General features: G+C 41.0%; 1 long non-coding RNA gene across 1 annotated transcript; it reads right to left on the bottom strand.

Moving 5' to 3' along the window:
• Positions 1–15044: 15044 nt before the first annotated feature.
• LOC140717042 (uncharacterized) lies at positions 15045–17809 on the bottom strand. Its single transcript, XR_012096427.1, has 3 exons — positions 17736–17809; positions 16048–16138; positions 15045–15239 (listed from the first exon to the last, which is right to left on the bottom strand). It is a non-coding gene; the product is annotated as an uncharacterized lncRNA (long non-coding RNA).
• Between the last annotated feature and the right edge of the window lie 5133 nt (positions 17810–22942).

Raw genomic sequence — 22942 nt, 5'->3', positions numbered from 1 at the left:
ATCTCGGATCGCAAGACCCTGCAGCGGATAGTGAGGTCAGCTGAGAAGATCATCGGGGTCTCTCTTCCCTCCATCACGGACATTTACACTACACACTGCATCCGCAAAGGAAACAACATTATGAAGGACCCCATGCACCCCTCATACAATCTCTTCTCCCTCCTGCCATCTGGGAAAAGGCTTCAAAGCATTCGGGCTCTGAATGACCAGACCGTGTAACAGTTTCTTCCCCCAAACTATCAGACTCCTCAATACCCAAAGCCTGGACTGACACCTTGCCCTACTGTCCTGTTTATTATTTATTGTAATGCCTGCACTGTTTTTGTGCACTTTATGCAGTCCAGTGTAGGTCTGTAGTCTAGTGTAACTTTTTCTGTGTTGTTTTTTTTTATTACGTAGTTCAGTCTAGTTTTTTATACTGTGTCATGTAAACCATGGTCCTGAAAAATGTTGACTCATTTTTACTATGCACTGTACCAGCAGTTATGGTCGAAATGACAATAAAAGTTGACTTGACTTGACTTGACTTGACTTGAAACTCCACCTACTACTTCTCCATCCATCACTGCATCCTGTCTCTATCCTGGGAATGAACTGTACAGAATTCAATCTTACACATCACTCTTCTGACCAGATCTGCTTTCTAAACTGACCCTCTACCACTTTTATTCCAGATCTGAGGAGGAGTCCCTGCCCTGAAACTGGGTTCAGTGATAGTTCTCGGCATGAAACATCTATGCATATTCCTTTCCATAGATACTGCCTGATCTGCTGAGTCCTCCAACATTTGTGTGTGTTCCATCAGCATATAGGTGGAAGATAGAAAATCTGTCTGAATGGTTTCACAGCTAGCTCCCACACGACATCAGCAAAACCAAAGAGCTGATTATTGACCGCAGGAGGAGTTATCCAGAGGTCATCAGGGCAATTATAAAGCAATCATGAGATTTTTTTAAAATCTAGAGTTTTTAAAATTATCTTTCCTTGAGAAAAAGGTTGTGTGTATCCACCTAGATTTTTAAACATCTAGATGCAGTATGAAAATGAAAAATATTTAAAATGAGCTACCTCTTCACGTAGAAGTTTGTACATTTATTGAATATGCTGTCCGAGGGAATGGTTGAGACATGCACAACAGCAACTATTAAATGACACTTGGACAGCTCTCTGGATAGGGAAGGTTCAGTGGGATATGGGCCAAATGCAGGTGAATGTGTCTAGCTTAAATCAGCATCTCTCTCAGCATGATGGAGTTGGGATGAAGGGCTTATTTCTGTGCTGTACTGTACTCCACTCTATTGTGCATTCGAGTTCCAGTTACAGGTCAGCACTGAGAAAAGTATCTCCTATGATTTGTAGATTCACCCACCTGTGACTTGACCATTGCACCTCACAACAAGATACAACTCACTCATTTTAGTAGTGCAATTACTTGAGTCGAGTTACATGTTCTCCAAAGGGGTTATCTATTGGTTGGTCCTCATGTGTCGGTAGAGGCTGATCCAGGAGTCACAAATTCTGGTGTAATGTGGGCAGGACTAAGTGGTGGGTATGGTTAGATGTTGGGTCTTGGCTCAGTCTCTCTTTTCACACCTGCAGCTTGTTCTCTGCGACACAGTGGAGGTTTACACTCATATAATGCATTTCCCTCTTGAACAGATTTCCTCCAAGTGAATCTGTTAAGTGCATTGTCTTCCCAGTTTTTAGACATAATCTTGAATTTCTTCAGGCTGATTTTAATATTATCTTTAAAGCTAACTTTCCTTCAACTGGGAGTAAAGGATCTATCTGTTTGGGGAGATGTTTAGGCATCTCAATAACGTGACCTATCCATCGGAGTTGGTGTTGCTTTATCGTGATGGAGATGCTGCTTGTGTTGGCTCCTCCGGTATGCTGGTGTTAGTGTGTCCGTCCATCCCGCTGATCCTCAGGATCTGTTATCAGGTCCTTTGGTGACATTGTTCTAGGATTTTCAGGTGTCTACTCCATACAGTAATATAGGAAGTACAAAGTTTTTGCTTAGACCTGTAGGTCACATTTTTAAAACCATAAGACCATAAGACATAGGAGCAGAATTTGGCGTTTTAGCCCATCTAGTCTGCTCTGCGATTCTCTCATGGCTCATCCCCGATACCTGTCAACCGCATATACCTGCTTTCTCACCATGTCCTTCGATGCCCCGACCGAACAGGAAACAATCAAAGTCCACCTTAAATATACCCATGGACTTGGCCTCAACCACATTCTATGGCAGAACATTCCATAGATTTGCTAGTCTCAAGGGGAAGTTGATGCAAGCAGTGGTGAGCTGTGGTGGAGGCGTAAGCTAGGCCAGGTTGTGGCAAGTGGTGTCGAGATCGAAGCAGAGTCAAGGCAGATTCGTGACATCCCTGAGCGAGGGGAAAGTCTCAATGTCTGATTGATTTAAGCACCAGGCTGAATTGGAAAGTTTGCGCAGGGACTGAGTCATGGCGGTGGGGTTCGGACCGCAGAGTGGTTCATGAGTGAGAGACATAGAACACATAGAATAGTACACCACATTACAGGCCCTTCAGCCCACTATGTTGTGCCAACCCTCAAGCCCTGCCTCCCATATAACCCCCCACCTTAAATTCCTCCATATACCTGTCTGGTAGTCTCTTAAATTTCACTAGTGTATCTGCCTCCACCACTGACTCAGGCAGTGAATTCCATGCACCAACCACTCTCTGAGTGAAAAACCTTTCTCTAATATCCTCCTTGAACTTCCCTCTCCTTACCTTAAGCCATGTCTTCTTGTACTGAGCAGTGGTGCCCTCGGGAAGAGGCGCTGGCTGTCCACTCTGTCTATTCCTCTTAATATCTTGTACACCTCTATCATGTCTCCTCTCATACTCCTTCTCTCAAAGAGTAAAGCCCTAGCTCCCTTAATCTCTGATCATAGTCCATACTCTCTAAACCAGGCAGCGTCCTGGTAAATCTCTTCGGTACCCTTTCCAATGCTTTCACATCCTTCCTATAGTGAGGCGACCAGAACTGGACACAGCACTCCAAGTGTGGCCTAACCACAGTTTTATAGAGCTGCATCATTACATCACGACTTTTAAACTTCATCCCTCGACATATGAAAGCTAACACACCATAAGCTTTCTTAACTACCCTATCTACCTGTGAGGCAACTTTCAGGGATCTGTGGACATGTACCCCCAGACCCTTCTGCTCCTCCACACTACCAGGAATTCTGCCATTTACTTTGTACTCTGCCTTGGAATTTGTCCTTCCAAAGTCCTTCCACCTCACACTTCTACAGGTTGAACTCCATCTGTCAATTCTCAGCCCACTTCTGCATCGTATCAAAGTCTCTCTGCAATCTTCAACAATCCTCTACACTATCTACAACACCACCAACCTTTGTGTCGTCTGCAAACTTGCCAACCCACCCTTCTACCCCCACATCCAGGTCGTTAATAAAAATCATGAAAAGTAGAGGTCCCAGAACAGATCCTTGTGGGACACCACTAGTCACAACCCTCCAATCTGAATGTACTCCCTCCACCACAACCCTCTGCCTTCTGCAGGCAAGCCAATTCTGAATCCACCTGGCCAAACTTCCCTGGATCCCATACCTTCTGACTTTCTGAAAAAGCCTACCATGTGGAACCTTGTCAAATGCCTTACTAAAATCCATATAGATCACATCCACTGCACTACCCTCATCTATACGCCTGGTCACCTCCTCAAAGAACTCTATCAGGCTTGTTAGGCATGATCTGCCCTTCACAAAGCCATGCTGACTGTTCCTGATCAGACCATGATTCTCTAAATGCCCGTAGATCCTATCTCTAAGAATCTTTTCCAACAGCTTTCCCACCACAGACGTAAGGCGCACTGGTCTATAATTACCTAGACTATCCCTGCTAACTTTTCTGAACAAGGGGACAACATTCACCTCCCTCCAATCCTCCGGTACCATTCCTGTGGACAACGAGGACATAAAAATCCTAGCCAGAGGCTCAGCAATCTCTTCCCTCGCCTCGTGGAGCAGTCTGGGGAATATTCCGTCAGGCCCCGGGGACTTATTCATCCTAATGTATTTTAACAACTCCAACACCTCCTCTCCCTTAATATCAACGTGCTCCAGAACATCAACTTCACTCATATTGTCCTCACCATCTTCAAGTTCCCTCTCAGTGGTGAATACTGAAGAGAAGTATTCATTGAGGACCTCACTAACTTCCACAACCTCCAGGCACATCTTCCCACTTTTATCTCTGATCAGTCCTACCTTCACTCCTGTCATCCTTTTGTTCTTCACATAATTGAAGAATGCCTTGGGGTTTTCCTTTACCCTACTCACCAAGGCCTTCTCATGCCCCCTTCTTGCTCTTCTCAGCCCCTTCTTAAGCTCCTTTCTTGCTACCCTATATTCCTCAATAGACCAATCTGATCCTTGCTTCCTAAACCTCATGTATGCTGCCTTCTTCCACCTGACTAGATTTTCCACTTCACTTGTCACCCATGGTTCCTTCACCTTAACATTCTTTATCTTCCTCACCGGGACAAATTTATCCCTAACATCCTGCAAGAGATCTTTAAACATCGACCACATGTCCATAGTATATTTCCCTGAAAAAACATCATCCCAGTTCACACCCGCAAGTTCTAGCCTTTCTCGCCTCATAATTTGCCCTTCCCCAATTAAAAATTTTCCTGTCCTCTCTGATTCTATCTTTTTCCATGATAATGCTAAAGGTCAGGGAACGGTGACCACTGTCCCCTAGATGCTCACACACTGACAGATCTGTGACCTGACCCGGTTTGTTACCTAATACTAGATCTCGTATGGCATTCCCCTTAGTCGGCCTGTCAACATACTGTGGCAGGAATCCATCCTGGGCACACTTAACAAACTCTGCCCCATCTAAACCCTTGGAATTAATCAAGTGCCAATCAATTTTAGGGAAGTTAAAGTCACCCATCATAATAACCCTGTTATTTTTTGCACCTTTCCAAAATCTGCCTCCCAATCTGCTCCTCGATATCTCTGCTGCTACCAGGGCGCCCAGAGAATACCCCCAGTAGAGTAACTGCTCCCTTCCTGTTCCTGACCTCCACCCATACTGACTCAAAAGAAGATCCTGCTACATTGCCCACCCTTTCTGCAGCTGTAATAGTATCCCTGACCAGTAATGCCACCTCTCCTCCCCTTTTCTCCCCCTCTCTATCCCTTTGAAAGCACTGAAATCCAGGAATATTGAGAATCCATTCCTGCCCTGGTGCCAGCCAAGTCCCCGTAATGGCCACTACATTATAATTCCATGTATGTATCCAAGCTCTCAGTTCATCACCTTTGTTCCTGATGCTTCTTGCATTGAAGTACACACACTTTAGCCCTTCTACCTTACTAACTTTATACCCTTTATTCTGCTGATCTTTCCTCAAAGCCTCTCTATATGTTAGATCTGATGTTTGATCTGATGAGACGACCTGATGTTTGGATCACTTAAGCACTGGGCCGGATTGAAGAGGTCAGGGTGTTGGGACCGGAAGCAAGGCGAGGACTGGACTGCAGTGCCAGCTACAGTGATGCCTAGATTTGTGATTGTGGTCTTGTAACATTTACTCAGCTTAGGGATGAACTGTGGCTGTTGCCTGCTCCAGCTGCATTGATGTCTGGCTCTTTGTCATTGATGAGCCTTTGGTTCTAAATGCTAATTGTTTGAATTTTTTTATTCTAATGTATGTACTGTGCTTTGGCTGTTTGATGGTATTTTTCTTGGTATGTTCTTTTGAGATTTGTTTATTTTGTGGCTGCCTGTAAGGTGACAAATCTCAATGTAGTATACTTGCTTAGATAATAAATGTACTTTTTTTACACTGAACTTTGTATATGATTGCTATAAGAGTATGCCTGAGCTCTGGGGGCAATTGTTCTTTTTCACAGACCTTCAGGAGCAGGGCATACATGTTGTCCAGGAGTGCTGGTCCCCTTTCTTTGAAGATTTCTACTGGAATCCTATCAAGATGAATGGCTTCATTACTGTTCAGGCTTCTGATGACATCATGCACCTCTTTCATATTGGAAATCCACCACGTCTTCTATCACAGCTCTCTGGAGGATTTTCTTTGTAATTTCTGGTTCAGCAGTACTGTCATGGTTAAGAAGTTCTTGGAAGTGCTCCCTGCATTGTTCATTGACATCCTGCTGTTACTTCAGCAATTTCTTTCCCTCCTTTGAGTTCAGGAGTTTTAATCTGCAGTAACGTGGTCTGTAGACTTCTTTGGCGGCAATGAAGACACTTCTCGTGTCATTAGAGACTGACAATCTCTGGATTTCCAGATCTTTCTCAGTCCACCAAGAATCCTTTCACTCCCTCACCTCGTGCTGGACATTTTCTTTGGCTCTGGAGAAAGCTTCCCCTTTATCCTTGCTGCTGATATCGTTCTGCTCTGCACAAAAGGTTTTCCTTTACTTGGAGATAAGCTGTTCTATCTCTATGTCGTTACCAAACACACAAACCAGATGTTTCCTGGACTTTTACCCAAGGATGTTTTTGCAGATATTGAGGATGGTGGATTTAAGCAGACACCAGAGTACTTTGATATCCTCTGGATATTCCTGTTAGAGGTTTTCCATAAACAAGGCTTGACAGTGCTGTTGCACGGCAGTGTCAAGCAGGCACTGGAGATTTAGTCTTGGCCTGGTCTATTTCTTATGAATCGTAGTCTTTTTTCATGAGTCTGAAGGACATTAGAATTTTTCATGTGTCTGACGCTGGTTATTGTAGGAAAGGCAGATGAGCTCAGGGCATGGATCAACACCTGGAATTACGATATTCCAGCCATTAGTGAGACTTGGTTTCAGGGAGGTAGGACTGGCACTCGATAATCTGGAGTTCCTTCAGAGTAGGAGGGATTAAAGGTGTGGTGTTACTTGTCAAGAAAAATGTCACAGCAGTCCTAACAAAGTCCTAACAAGAGACGGTGCGATACTTGATCTGCTGTAAGTGAATGATGTCGGGCAGGGGACAACAGGTTTTGTAGGGGATCACTGGTGATAACACTGCCATTAGTTTCAGTGTAAGTATAAAAGATAGGTCTGGTATGCAGGTTGAGTTTCTAAATCTGTTGCAATGAATGAGGTGAACTCAAACGCAGGACACAGGCCCAGAAATTAAGTTAGGATGCAGACGAGGGCATGAGCATTGAACGGCAAACTGGAGGGTGTGCAGGAAAGCAGAAGGCAGGCAGAACTATCTTGACATGGAGTGTAGAAAGGAAAGCGGCAGTAAATAACCTTTCTTAGCATGGAGAGACGGAGTTACACAGTTAAACCTCAGTGCTGAAGTAAAACTTAGAATACTTACCTTGAGTTTCACAGGGAACCCTTGGAAATGAGGTAGAAATTGGAAAATTATCTTGACACGAAGAGACTGAGTTTCACAGGTAAATCACGGTACTGAAGCAAAACTTAGAACACACAATCCTAAGCGGCCGGGAAACATTAATTACCACACTGGCAAAACCAAACATCTGGCAACTAGTGGGTGCAAAGCCGAGGTTCTTATGCTGCAGGTCTAGAAGAAAACCAGGTGTGCCGCCGTCAAAGGGAATTAGGAGAAAATGGGGAATTAATGGTCGGGACCATGACAAAATCAGAGAAAAGCCAATTTTGATGGTATCAGAAAGGATCTAGCAAGAGTGAATTGGGGCAGCATGTTTTCTGGGAAAGGTGACTTGGTAAGTGGGAGGCCTTCAAAAATGAAATTTTGAGAGTACAAAGCTTGTATGTGACTATTGGAATAAATGGAATAGATAACAGGTATTGGGAACCTTGGTTTTCAAGAGATATTGAGGCGCTGGTTAAGAAAAAGGGATTTGCTTAGCAGGTAGGAAGTATAAGGAATGAAAGTGAATACTTAAGAAAGAAATCAGAAGGGCTAAATAAAGGCATGTGGTTAACTTAGCTGACAAGATGAAGGAGAATCCTAAGAGATTCTACAGATATGATAAGAGCAAAAGGATTGCAAGGGACAAAATTGGTCCTCTGGAAGATCAGAATGGTAACCCATGCATGGAGCCAGATGAATGGGGGGATCTTAGATGCAGTTTTCATCTCAGTATTTACTCACAAGACAGACACAAGGCTTATAACATTCATGCAAAATGGCATCAACTTCTTCGACTCTATACAGATTACAGAGAAGGAGGTGTTTGCTGACTTGAGGGATGGTAGGGAGGACAAATCTCCAGGGTCTGAGAAGGTGTTCCATCGGACCCTGCAGGAGGCAAATGCTGAAATTGCTGGGGCCCTAGCAAAAATAATTGAGTCATCCTTAGTGACAGGTGTGGTCCCAGAGGATTGGAGGATAGCCAATGTTGTTACGATGTTTCTTTCCTCTCTTTTCTATAAATGTATACCTCAGATAAATATGTGGAGATTTGTGGCACAGTCAGTCCATGTTGACAGGAACATCTCTGACTCCATCACACTGAGCACTGGATCCCCACAAGGCTGTGTGCTTAGCCCATTGCTGTTTACACTGTTAACACATGACTGCAGCCAGATTCAAGGAGAACCTGATCATTAAATTTGCTGATGATACCACAGTGGTGGGGCTCATCAGCAAAAATGATGAAACAATGTACAGGGAGGAGGTCAAACACATTAGAGAGCTGGTGCAGTGACAACAACTCGATCCCTAATGTCACCAAAACCAAGGAGATGATCGTTGATTTCAGACGGTCTCGCCTGAGCACACACCCCTCAGCATCAGCAGCTCCACAGAGGAGAGAGTGGAAAACATCAAGTTCCTTGGGGTGCAGATCTCGGACAATCTCACCTTGTCCAGGAACACCACTGGGATTGTGAAACGAGCCCAGCAGAGATTGCACTTTCTGAGGAAGCTTAAGCAAGCATCACTCACCACTAACATCTTAACTACATTCTACAGAGGCGTGGTTGAGAGTGTCCTGACCTTTTGCATCACAACCTGGTACTCCAGCTGCAGTGCTGCCGACAAAAAAGCCTTGCAGAGGGTGGTTAGGGGAGCAGAGAATTTTATTGGGGTCTCCCTACCTTCTGTCCAAGACCTCTTTCAGAGTCTATGCCTCCAGAAGACACGGTGCATCATTAAAGACCCTTCACACTCTCTCCATGAACTGTTTGTTCTTCTGCCATCAGGTAAACGTTACAGGAGCATCAAAACAAAAACCACAAGGCTACTAAACAGCTTCCTCCCACAGGCAGTCAGACTGCTAAATAGCTGCTCTACCTGACTCTGCTTTGGACACTCTTAACTTGCACTGGACACTTATAACTTGTTTTTGACTGACATGTGGCTGTTGTGTTTTACTATTTATTGTTATGTTTATTATTTAGTGTTGCGTTTGTTATGTTATGATTGCACTGCCCCTGGGAAACGCTGTCTCATTCTGCCCTGCAGAGCTGATGTACGGTTAGAATGACAATAAAATTTTTGAATCTTGAATCTTGTCATTGGAGAGAGTCCATTCTTGAGAGTTTCCCAAGAATGATTCTGGAAATGAAGGGGTTAATATATGAGGAGCATTTTGCAGCTTTGGACCTGAACTCAACGGAACTTAAAACAATGCATAGGGATCTCATTGAAAACTACCGAATATTGAAGGGCCTAGATAGGGTGGATGTGGAGAGGATGTTTCCTATGGTGGGGTTATCTACAACTCAAGGGCACATCCTCAAAACTGAGGGTTGTCCTTGAGAACAGAGGTAAGGAGGAATTCCTTTTGGCTAGAGAGTAGTGAATCTGTGGAATTTGCTGCCATGGACAGCTGTGGAGGCCAAGTCCGTAGGTATAGTTAAGGCAGATTTCGAGAGGTTCCTGATTGGTCAGGGCATCAAAGAATATGGCAAGAGGCAGGTTATAGGGTTCAGTGGGATCTGGGATCAGCCATGCTGGAATGGCAAGGCAGCTTCAATGCGCTGAATGGTGTAATTCTGGTCCTATGTCTTATAGACTTATGGTGTTATATCTTCTTTAGCAAAGTACCAAAACTGAACACAATACTCCAGGTGTCATCTCACCAATTGTCTTGTACAAATGAATCATCACATTCCAACATCTCTACTCTGACTGATGCATAAAGTCTTCTTCACTACCCTGTCTACTTCTGACTACACTTTCCAGGAACCATGTACTGAATTCCAAGATCCCATTGTTCTTTAACACTTCCTCGGGCCCGACCGAGCTCTGTGAAAGTCTGACTTGATTTGATTTCGGAAATGGAAAACTCAGGCCATATCTGAACTGCACTCTTTTTGCTATTCCATAGCCCAAATGGCCAGCTGATCAAGATCCTGTGTAGTCCTTCAAAATTCTGTTTACTGTCTGAAAAACGACCTATCTGAGTGTCATCTGCAAATGACACATTTTTTTCATTGAAACTTTGGTCAACCCAACAAGTTGTTACATTCTGCTAATTGCTCTACCAGCAATCTGTGAGTCAGTGTACATCAGTGAATATCACAGCAAGGGGAAGCTGTATCTTGGGGTATGGCAAATACACAAGCGTAATTCATTTCAGAATATGGGATGAGATTAATGATGGAGCGGTCATGGAGAATACAGCATGACAATCCTTTCAGTGTAGGAAATGAATCTAATATCCTAAAAATAAACATGATAAGAAGAAACTAGGCTTGCTCTCCTTGGAGCTTATGGGGTTAAGAGTGGATATGATTGAGGGGTGTAACATTATGAAATGTACAGTGTGGATCGACAACAAGGAACTTTCCCATTCTCAGAGATGACATAGATTTAGAAGGGATTTGAATGAATTGTTTTAACCCAGAGACTGGTGGAAAAAGTGTCCAGTCAGTGTTTGTGAAGTGCAGAATGACATCTTCAGTCACATCTACATAGAAAGCTTTGGGCCATGTGTGGGAAGATAGGGTTTATATACTGTGCTGAGTAAATGTCTTCAGCACATGTAAAATAATGCTGTAACATGAAGATGCTTTCAAAAATATTGAAATAAGAAATTTCTAAATATCACAAAAATACGATAAAGAGGAAGAAATAGTAAAAAACTAAATAAATTCAATATTGGGTATGACAACACTTTGCCTTTTAATAGGCATCAATTATCTTAGATTCACTGTTGAGAAGTTGTATAATAAAGTTGTCTGGTAGTTTGTTCCAAGCATCATAGAGAACTTGCTACAGTTATTAATTGGCTTGCTGACATTGTATTTGCTTATAAACACTTAATTTCACATTGTTTATAAATGGATAAATGATAAAATAATTTAGTGTACACAGAGAGGTCTTGTTACTTTCTTTTTTTTTACAGTTGTTTTAGGAGAAAACAGTGCAGTATATTATCCGTTAAAGTATATCTGCTTAAATTCTGTACATTGAATAGTATGAGTGCTGACTCTATTGCATCAGCCACTCCTGTCATCTGTGTAATGTTCACCCTCAGCAAAGGCTGCAGTGAGAACTTCCGTCTTCTTTATTTATCTTACCAAACAATATATAGAAAAGTGCCAATGAAATAAATTGTTCTGGCCTATTTTTGCATTTCCCCATCTCTTCTTGGAAAACTTCTCAAAAACCATGGTTCAATATTCTGATGAGTACAAATGCTGAGATCCAAAACATCTTTAGCAAAACATCTTTGTTTCAGCAACTAGATCACTGACCAACAATTTGGTGAACAAAAGTGAAATGGCTATTTTAGCGTTGTGTTTATACCTAATACCAATCGTGTGCACATTTATAAATACAATGGTGGGATTATAAAACGTTTACCACTCTGTTGCTGATAAGTTATCCAAGAACTGCAGCTTTATAGGTTATTGGTCAGACTGCACTTGGAATATGGTGAATAGTTTTGGGCCCTTTATCTTCAAAAGGATGTGTTCTAATTGGAAAGGTGACCAAAGGAGGTTCCACAGGACGATCCAGCAATGAAAGGGTTAATGTACAAGGACCGTTTGATGGCTGTTGAACTGTTCTCAATGGAGTTTAGAAGAATGGTGGAGCTGGGGGGAGGGATTCTCATTAAATCTCTTGTACAGTATAGTGAAGGACCAGGAACCTAGGTGGAGTGTATGTGGAGAGGATGTTTCCAATGGTGGGAGATTTCCTGACCAGAGGATGCTGATTCTTTGGATTTCATTATCACAGAATGCTGTGGAGGACAAATCATTGGATATATTTAAAGTGGGGTTTGATAGGGTTCTGATTTGTAAGTGTGTCAAAGGCTATGGGGAAACTAGAGTTGAGGGGGATAATAAATCTGCCATTATAGAATGAGGAACTTGGGGTTCCTTAGTGACAGGTGAGGTCCCAGAGGATTGGAGGATAGCCAATGTGGTTACCATGTTTCTTTCCTCTCTTTTCTATAAGTTTATACCTCAGATAAATATTATGTGGAGATTTGTGGCATATATGACTATATGATACATGATATATAAGTACAATTTCTAAAATACATCTCATGCAAATGTTTGTTTGATGATGAACTTCAATAAAAAATAAATTACAGAAGAATGGCTCTAAAAGTAATTCAAGAAATTATACTGTAGGTCAATGTTCCTGACATCAATAGTGGGAAAGTAATTAGAAGGTATTCTAAAGGGCTGGAAATATGAGTATTTGGATAGACATGTACTGATTAGGTATAGTGAGCATGCCTTCATGCATGGTCAATCATGTCTAACTAATATTATAGAGTTTAGCTAGGAAGTTACCAGGAAAGTTGATGATGGCAAGACAGTTGATGTTGCCTATATGGATTTTAGCAAAGCAGTTGACAAGGTCCCACATGGGAAGTTCAGCAAGAAGATTCATTTGATCAGCATTCAAGATGAGATATTAAATTGGATTGGTCTTTGGCTTTCTGCAAGAAGCCAGAGAGTGATAGTAGATGGTTGCATCTCTGCGTGAAGGTCTGTGACTAGTGGAATGGCACAGGCATCGGTGCTGGGTCATTGATGTTTGTCATTTATATCAAAATCTGGATGACAGTGTGGTTACCTGGATCAGCAAATTCTCAGATGACACTGAGAATGGGAGTGTAGTGGACAGCTCTGAAGATGATCATGGCTTGCAGAAGGTTGTGAACCAAATGGAAACAAGGGCTGAAAAATGGCAGGTGGAGTTTAATGCAGACAAGTGAGAGGTGTTGCACTTCAGTAGGACCAACCAGGGTAGGTCTTACACAGTGAATGGTAGCAGATTGAGGAGTGTTGTAGAACAAAAGAATCTGGGAGTAAAGGTCAATAATTCATTGAAATTGGTGTCACAGGTAATAGGGTCATAAGAAAGCTTACAGCACATTGGCCATCATAAATTTTTAAAAAATCAAAATATCGAGTACAGGAGATGGGATATTATGATGCAGTTGTATAAGAAATGGATAAGGCCTAATTTGGAGAATTGTATGCAGCTTTGGTCACTTACCTCCAGGATGGGTGTAAGCAGGGCTAAAAGAGTACAGAGAAAATGCACACAGATGTGGCCAGATCAGGAGGTCCTGAGTTATTTGGAAAGACTGAATAGGTTACGATTTATTTTTTGGAATGTAGAAGATTGAGAGGAGATCTGATAGAGGTATACAAAATTATTAATGATAATGATAGGGTAAATGCAAGCAGGCTTTTTCCACTGAGGCTGGGTGGGGCTACAACTAGATATCATGGGTTAAGGGTGAAGGATGAAAGGTTTAAGGTTAACATTCGGTGAAACCTGTTCACTCAGAGGGTCGTGATAGTGTAGAACGAGCTTCACAGCAAGTGTGCAAGCAAGCTTATTTTCAACTTTTTTGAAAAGTTTTGGATTCATGGATGGTTGGGATATGGAGTGTGATGGTGCTGGTGCAAGTAGATGGGAGCAGGCAATTTAAATGCATTGGCATGGGCTAGATGGGCTGAAGGGGCTGTTTATGTGCTGGATTTTTCTATGAATATGACATGGAGGACAGGTCTGTCTACAATCTGTCCAACTGTCACCTTTGCCAATCATGACCTTTCTCATGGCAGTCCCTAGCTCAGACAATGACATATCAATGAGATACCACGGTGCAGATCAGGCATGATGCCAAGATGCCTTGAATTTGTTTTTCTGGTGGAAGAGAGTGCTCATGATGGTAAAATTGAACTCAGCACATGTGGTGAGTAGTTGTACATTTGATATTATTCAGTACTCAGCATAACTTTCCATTGGTCGTTGTCATCAAGACCATTGTACAGTGACAGCAATTGTGCTCAAATTGAATAACATTGTGGTATGCTCTGTGTAATAATATTCCTAAATACATAAGGAAAATATGTGTCTATCTGAAATGAAATCTGCCAATGATGGAAATACTCAACAGGTCAGCAGCAACTATACAAGGAGAACAACAAAGCTAATAATTCAGGTCAACCTGTTTCAATAAAATCATTCCATTGGGATGTCTTGATCTGATTATTTGATGCCTTCTCCAAAAAATTTCCAGCCATTGACACCTTTAGGATAATCTAATACATTGAATTCATGAATGAAGTCATATTCTAAACAGAATGAATGGATGCATTTTTTTTGAAAACAGAACTTTATGAAGAAGCATTTTCATTAATATGTTTATAACTGTTTATTGAACTAACCAACAGTGAAGACAATAATTTTAATCTAATATATCAGATTTTAACATGAAAAAGGATCTACTGCTTTCCTGACGTATATGATGAATAAACTTTTCTCGGGCTTCAAGTGCGTACAGGTATAGATTATAACCAACCTTTCTGTGACAAACTCTGCCATCTTTTTCAAGGATGATGAAGAAGATCCCTGAAGAAGATGGCAGAGTTTATCATAGAAATGTTGGTTATAATCAATACCTGTACCTGGATGGAAGCCCGAGAAGAGATGTTAACATGGTAAAAGAATTCTGAGCAGTTCATGATCATAAAAACTTTGAAAATTCATAGTGGGTTTATGCAGGAAATCTAGAAAAGATGGCATAATATTAAGATCAGTGTGAGTGAAGTGTTGCAGGTGGATTTCTATTAAACAAAGCAAATATCTTAAAGCATGACAAGATTATTTTGTTTTATTTCACCTTCATTAAGTCAATGTTTTAATTATGAGAGATTTATTCTATATAAAAGTTCCACAAAGCTTGAACAGTGACATTTAATCTTGCTCGAAAACTCCCCCACAGTCAGTGTAGTCTGGGAACATTCACTTTATCTCATGGACTAGGCTGTGAGGATCTGATTGATCATGTCTCTGTAAAAGCAAAAGTGAAATTATCAGATTGATTGACACCAGGAACTATGCAATACTGTGTGATGCTGTGTGCCTGTGATGTTGCATTCAGGAGATGTGTATGCAACAGCTTGTGCATTGGGAATAAAGTGAACGTTGACTTTGATTTACATTTCGTGCGTACACCACGCAACAGAATTCTATGTGAAGCACAGTGTCCAATATATTTTCTTGTCAAGTACTGGACTTGAATCATCACATGGACAGTGTGTGAAAACCTACTTACAGTATATCATCTTTATGCAACTTTAGTTTGACAAAAGGTTAAAAGTTCATATGTGAATGCTTTTTTTTCTTTAAATGATTGGCATATTTGAATGAATTTGGAATGAAATTGGATGAGAGGTAACTTGATAGATACGTACAAGATGATAAGACACAAAAAAATGAATCCACTGCCAGAGACATTTTCCAAGGGCAGAAATGTTTAACATGAGGGGGCATAATTCATGGTGATTGGAGAAATCCATTGAAGGAATGTCAGAGGCAAGTTTTTCTTATATAGACAGCTGTGAATGTATGATACCTACTACCAGGGTTGGTGGCGGAGGCAGATACATCAGCGACATTTAAGAAACTCTTACAAAGATGCATGGATCACAGAAAAGTTGAAGGCTATAAAGGAGAGAAAGGTTAGATTGAACCTAGAGTTGGTTAAGAGATCAGTGCAACATGGTGGGTCAAAGGGCATGTACTGTGTTGTAATGTTCAATGTTTTATGTTCCAATTCATGGAAACCATTTGGGAGCATCTACTGACCTAGACTTACCTTTTTGTCTCTCGTGAACCATGTGACAGCGATAGTCCAGATCCCCAGCAGAGCAAAGAACAGCCAGCGTCCCACTTTCCATATCATGTAACTGAACGAAGGGGAAGAGATACAGAATCAGTGGCAGGAGAGGATACACCTTTGCATTTCAAATATTTACCTCCTGGTTCCTCTGTGAAATGAGTGAAGTGGAGCAATAAAAGCAGCAAGGCCAGGATAGTTCAGCTGGGAGATTAATCTCATGCTGGACTGAGGGAGGAAAGATAACCTATGATCATCATTTGGAACCGTAATTGCTGAAATACGACTGCAGATATGTCGCAACAGTAGATTTGGAGATAGATTTAGCAATGGCAAGAAAGGAAATAATGAGGTTGGGCAATGATGAGTCGGAGGTTAATCTAATGTCATTGAAATGGTCCATAGTGGTTAACACAATAATTTACAATAGTGTGTATTGTGAGAAAATCCACGCATTCCATGAGGAGGACATATGGACTCCTTAGAGAAAACATTAAAATTGAACTCTGACGCCCCAGGCTGTTTTCCCTTGGTGCTCCAATCTCCTTCCAGAGTCCAAAAACATATCTGTTGTTGGTTAGTTGCTTGTTGTAAATTATCCTGTGATTAGGCTAGGGTTAAATTGGGGGTTGCTAGGCAGTTTGTTTTGAAGGGCCGGAAGGGCCTATTCCATGTTGTATCTCAATAAATGGAATAAATTAAAAAATACAGTGGTAGATGTGGTAATGGAGGAATCAAAATCAACAATGCACATGGGGCTCACTCATAACACAATGGTTAAAGAGCCCATGAAAGAAATTTGAAAATTTGAGCAGTTAGAGCAGGGGTTCCAACTTTTTTTTATATGAGGGTCCAACACCATTAAGCAAAGAGTCCATGGACCCCAAGTTGGGAACCCCTGATTTAGAGGGTAAATCAACCAAAACATGTGGGAAAAGTAAGATGAAATGAGCAAAGTGTACTTTATGATGATAATAGAGAAGGAAACAAATAAGAAGAAAACCAAATATGTAAGGGAAAAACAGATAGAAGACAGAACAGTACAGCAAAGTACAGGTCTACCAGGATCAATATAAGACTGCAAAACTTACATGTTCAAACAGAGTGTAGGAGACAGCAAAGTGTGCAAATACAAAAATAAAGAAATAATAATAATTAAGTAAAAAATAAATACTGAGAATATGAGATGAAGCGTACTTGAAAGTGAGAATATTGGTTGTGGAAAAAGCCAAGGAGAAAAGGTGCAGGCTATTCAATCTACTTATGTTTCCTATCATCTTGTACACCTCTATCGTCCCCTCTTATTCTCCTTCCATCTAAAGAGGAACTACATAGCTCACTCAGACTATCCTCATAAAATATATTGTCTGTATCAGGAAGCATCCTGGTAAATCTCTTCTCAAGCTACTACATCCTACGATAATGAGGCAAACAGAACTTATGCTTAAGTTATTAAATGTTTAGGGTAAGAAGATTATCTTTGATCTCAGGTTTGGCACCTATATTAGAAAATCAGGAATATTCAGTTTCCACTACATGATTACATTCAAGTTAATCATGTCAAATGTGTTTAACATCAGTTAAAGAGAAACAAATTTCTCTCCCAACTGACTCTATTTGGAAGCAGTAGCAGTGAAACCACATGTAGAGAGAACCTCATACTTTACATTTTATCAGATGAAGATTCTTCCCTTTGTTCAGTTGTCATCGATTCTTTTACGATTTTTTTACAGAGATAAATTGGCCCTGTTAAAAGAAAAGAAAATAAGATTTCAAACAAGCGAAGATCTACATATGCTGGAGATCCAATAAACACACACAAAATGCTGGAGGAAGTCTGCAGGCCAGGCAGGTAGAAAGGGTGCTGTGAGCCGGATGGATTTGAACCTCAGACCATTTGCCGGTGCTGATGCCACTACACCACCGGTCGGCTCGGTTAATCGGTCGTTGGGAATTGACGCAGGATTAGGTTAGGGTTAATTGGGTTTGGTGGGGTTTGCTGAGCCTATGTGGTTTGAAGGGCCAGATGGGCCTACACCACACTGTATTGCTAAATGAATAAATATATATATTTTAAATGTCTCACTTTTATATTGTTCTCTCATTCTCTTCCTCTTATCCAAGTCTGGCTTTCTGCATTTGCTCTGCTGACAGAAACCTCGACCATTCTCAGAATTGGTCATTAAACTCTGGCAGCAATTTTCTATGCATATAATTTCTCTGATTCTCTTGCTGGTGGGAGAGTCTCTACCCCTACAGTGAGCACTCAGGTATTTAAATAAAGCTTTTCATTTTTGAAACATTTGCTCAAACTGCAGAGAGTAACAGACCAAAGTACAAGAATGAAATGATGATCAACATTCTCCTGGAATTGTCCCCATTCCGGACCCTGCAGCTTGTGAAACATCCCCTTCAGCGTGAACTCCCTCTGTCCCTCAGGGAACATTTCGTGCATTAAAGAGATCTATTGTGAATCAATTAGATCCAAGGAAATGTGTCATGTTCAGTAAAAGCAGCAAAGCTGAGTATTAGAAATAGTTTAGAACTCAAAACAAAAGAAAGTAGTTGATTAAAACATTGAAAATATAGAACTTGAGCAAGTTTGTAGGGCAAATATATATCAATATGAAAACTTCAATAGATATGTGAAGAGACTAATTAAAACAAATGTAGGATATCTAACAGACAGAAATGGAAGGATTTATAATGGAAACAACCAATTCAACCACTGGTTTTGTCTTTCGTCCTTCACTACATTTCTTCTACCAATGTCAGGCTAATTGCTCAATGATTTCTTCTTTTCTCTCCACCTCCTTTTAAAATAGCTTGTTTAGCTTCTCTCCAATCCATTGGAAAATTTGAAATGGCCAGAAATGCATTTGTAGTTTTCTCATGCCAAGTCCTTATGTTCTCTGGGAGGTGGAGTATCAGAACCTGGTGATTTATTGGTTTTCCGTCCCATCTGCTTTCCCAACACCATTCCCATATGATTGGTGAATACCTACCTTCTGCCTTTCAACAGACCCTATGACATCCAATATTTCTGGGAAGGTAATTAATTCCCATATCTCTTGATCTCTCTCTCCCTCTGTGAAAAATAACTAAATCACGACTTTCTGAGGGAAGAAATCTCTCCTAATCCCAGTCTTAAATGGCTCACCCTTTCATTACTCTAAGACTTCATGCACTATCCTGTATTCCCTGGCATTGGAAGCATCCTACCTGATTCCGTATCACCCTGATAAAATATTGCAGGTTTCTATGAGATCATCTCTCAGCCTTCTAAACTCCTGCAAATTATTCTCTGATTTTATGTCCCTTGTGACATTCCAGAAATCAGTCTGCTGATCCTTTGCTCACCTCCTTCCATTACAAGAATATCTTTCAATGAACCAAATCTGTACACAATGCTAGTGGCCAGGATCAAGGAACAAGATGATGTCTGACTGATTTAAGTTCCAGACCAAATTGGAAAGGTCAGTATGAGCTGAATCGAGGCACCACGTCCCAAGCATGAGAGCATATTGAAGCAGGAGGGCCTGGGTCTGAGACTGAGGATTAGCCGATTTGAGCACCATGCCAGATTGAGAAGGTCATGGTGTCAGGCCTGGTTAGGGACAGGCTGATTTGAGGCTAGCTGGACCGCAAGGTTTACTCATCTCTGCACTGAACTGAAGCTGTGATCTGCAACTAATGGGTGCTAGCTAGGCTGCTGTTGCTTTCATGGCTGTGGACTCACTTTCATGAACTTCAGTCCTGAATGTTATTTGCTTATTATTATTGTTTGATTGATTTGCTTTTTTTCCGCACATTGGGTATTTGACATTTTTGTTTAATGGGTTTTATTGGGTTTCTTTGTTTTGTGGCTGGCTGTAAGGATATGAATTCCAAGGTTGTATATGGTATACATACGTCGATAGTAAACGTACTTTGTACTTTTGCCACAATTGATAAAATCCCTGCATCTTTGCAATGTTTGATGCTTGTTCCTTTACTGGAATCTTCTCTCTGAAAGTCCAAATACAATTTGCATTCTTTATGCCCTGCAGCATCTGCAAGTTTACCTTCAGTAAAAGATGTACAAGGACACCCAAAACTCATTATATTCCCCCTTTTCTATTCTATTGCCATCCTGGTAATTATCTGCGTTATCATATTGCCACAGTCTTAACAATACTTACTTTCATTGCCCGTATATTTCTGATTCAAGCCTAGTGGTTGAGTGGTTGAATGACTGCAATATTACCCTACCCTGTCCAATAATGCTTCTGTCCTGAAAACTGTTCATCACAATTAATTTGAGCTCAGCTTTTCTGCACTTTTGCCTGGAGACTCAGTGAACTGGGACACACAGTTTTAAAGTCACATCTCACAATTCCATTTAGCAGGAAAAGGAATGTAGTTTTTCAGGACACAGACTTTCATCATCTATGTGATTTCTGTACTTGTTATCAAGATACAAATGCTTTGATTTTATGACTCAGCCTGTTTTCTATAAAATCCAGCACAGATTATTATTTATAAATTCAGGCAGGGCAAACATGGATAAAGTCTTCAAGGAGCACAGCCACGAGAAAGCAGCATCTATTATCAAAGACTGTAAAGCCAGACCCTCTTCTCATTGCTGCCATTACGGAGGAGTTACAGGAGCCTTCGGTCCCACATCACCAGGTTCAGGAACAGTTATTACCCTTCAACCATCAGGCTCCTGAACCAGCCTGCATAATTTCACTCACTTTAACATTGAACTGATTCCCCAGTCTATGAATTCACCTTCAAGCATTTTTGCAACTCACGTTATACATAACCACATATATATATAATGTTCTCGACATTATTTTTTAATCCATCTATTGATCTGTTTGTCTGTCTTGTTAATTATTTAATCTTTTGTATCTGCAGTTTTTCTTCTTTTGCACATTGGTTGTTTGTTCATTTATGATTGTGTGTATTTTTTCATTAATACAATGCATTTATTTATTGATATACAGTGGAGAATATTCCTTTCTGGCCCTTCGAGCTACGCCTAAGTTATTCCTTGTCTAATCATGGGACAACTTACAATCTACCAACCAGTATATCTTTAGACTGTGGGAAGAAACCAGAACACCTGAAGGAAACCCTTTCCTCAGTAAGTTCTGTTTTATTTATTTGTAGCTACTGCAAATGCTTGCAAGAAAATGGATCTCAGGGTAGAATGTGGTGATCGATATGTACTTTGATAGTAAATTACTTTGAAGTTTGAAGCAGTTTATCTTAAAAGGGCTATCTTAATGAATGGCCAGAAATATTTGCAGATGAGACACATTCACACACAGCATGTGAGAGCAGATCAGAGGCAGGAGACCCTGTGGTGAGCGACTCACATTTGAACTGCTATGCCAGAAAGATTTTCCATTCTCTGAAAGATGGTGACCACTTACACTTCATGCTCCTGAGTAAGTTCCAACAATGCTATATCCAACATGCATCAATCATTCAGTTGTACTCCATCGACCATCATAAAGAATCAAACCCTGCACCACTTACCCATGCTGTTGACTTCAATCACAATTCTGCAGATGCTGACACTGTTGGAGATGGACACTCTGACCATTTCACTGGATTTTTCTCCTTCAGTATTTGAGGCATTGCAATAATACAGATGGTTGTTGTATTTTAAGAATTGACAATGTAGATCCAGTTTATTGGTATCAGAGATATTGAAATCCACAGATGTGTTCTTTTCATACCATGAGTACTGAATGGGAAGGGATCCATGGACAGACTCACAGGACACTGACACGGAGTCCCCACAACTTGAGCCACTTGGTGGTGAAAATTGAAGCAAAGGAACAGACACGGGTTCTGTGGAAAAGAATCAGTGAACATCTGAAAATCAAACACACTAAAGATTTCAGCAGCTCATCTACCTCTCTGTGTCCCTGCATCCTCGTATCTGCCTGAACTACCATGCCTGCCATCATTACAGAAGGCAGCAGGACTCAAGATCAGGACAGCAGTGATGACACTGAGGATGTGTCAGTGTGAAGTTCCAATCTCTCTCAGCAGCATGGAGGCAGTGTACAGAGGCATAGAACAGTCTGATTTTGGAATGGCAGCAGTTGTGGGTGTCCTGGAAAACTCTCATAATGTGAAAACAGGTCATTGTCAGATACATACAAAATGAATGCAGTCTTTAAGGAGAGAATATAATTGTGATTGGTTACAGTGACTTACAGATGGAAGGGAACCCATTAGTATCGATATTAGTATTGAAGCTAACAGGGAATCAGAGACTGGAGGACCAGAAAGACCATGAGACACAAGAGTAGAATTAGGCCAATCAATCCATTGAAACTGCTCTACCATTCAATCATAGCTGACTTATTATCCCTCTTAAATTATTCTCCTGCCTGCTCTCTTTTGTCACCGTGTATGGATATGGCCCAAGTGCAGAGTGAGACACACTGAAGCGGGTCGATGTTTCACAAACTTTTATGCCAACAATGTTAAAGGGAAAAAGAAAACAATAAACGCTAGGCCAGACGGGGCATAAAAACATAGAAAACCTATAGCACAGTACAGGCCCTTTGGCCCACAAAACTGTGCCGAACATGTCCTTACTTTAGAAATTACCTAGGGCTGTTGATTAAACTCTCAAGTAGAAAATGAAGCCTACACTGTGGCTGAAATGAACAACTAAGAACTAAACAAATACCGCTAGTCTTCAGGTTCAGTTGACTCAACAGTCCAATTTTTCAAGCAATATGGAATGCAGAAAGTGAAGTGTTGCTGTGTCCAAGTCATGACAAATACTTCCACGGAATGAATGGAGTTAAATATTATCACAACGAAATAATTATTAGCTGACGTGCATATTCACGAGCACAAT

This window comes from Hemitrygon akajei, chromosome 27 (assembly GCF_048418815.1).
Source record: "Hemitrygon akajei chromosome 27, sHemAka1.3, whole genome shotgun sequence".
NCBI lineage: Eukaryota > Metazoa > Chordata > Chondrichthyes > Myliobatiformes > Dasyatidae > Hemitrygon > Hemitrygon akajei.
The sequence above is the reverse complement of the archived record's forward strand: the minus strand, read 5'-3'. Positions and strand labels throughout refer to the sequence as shown.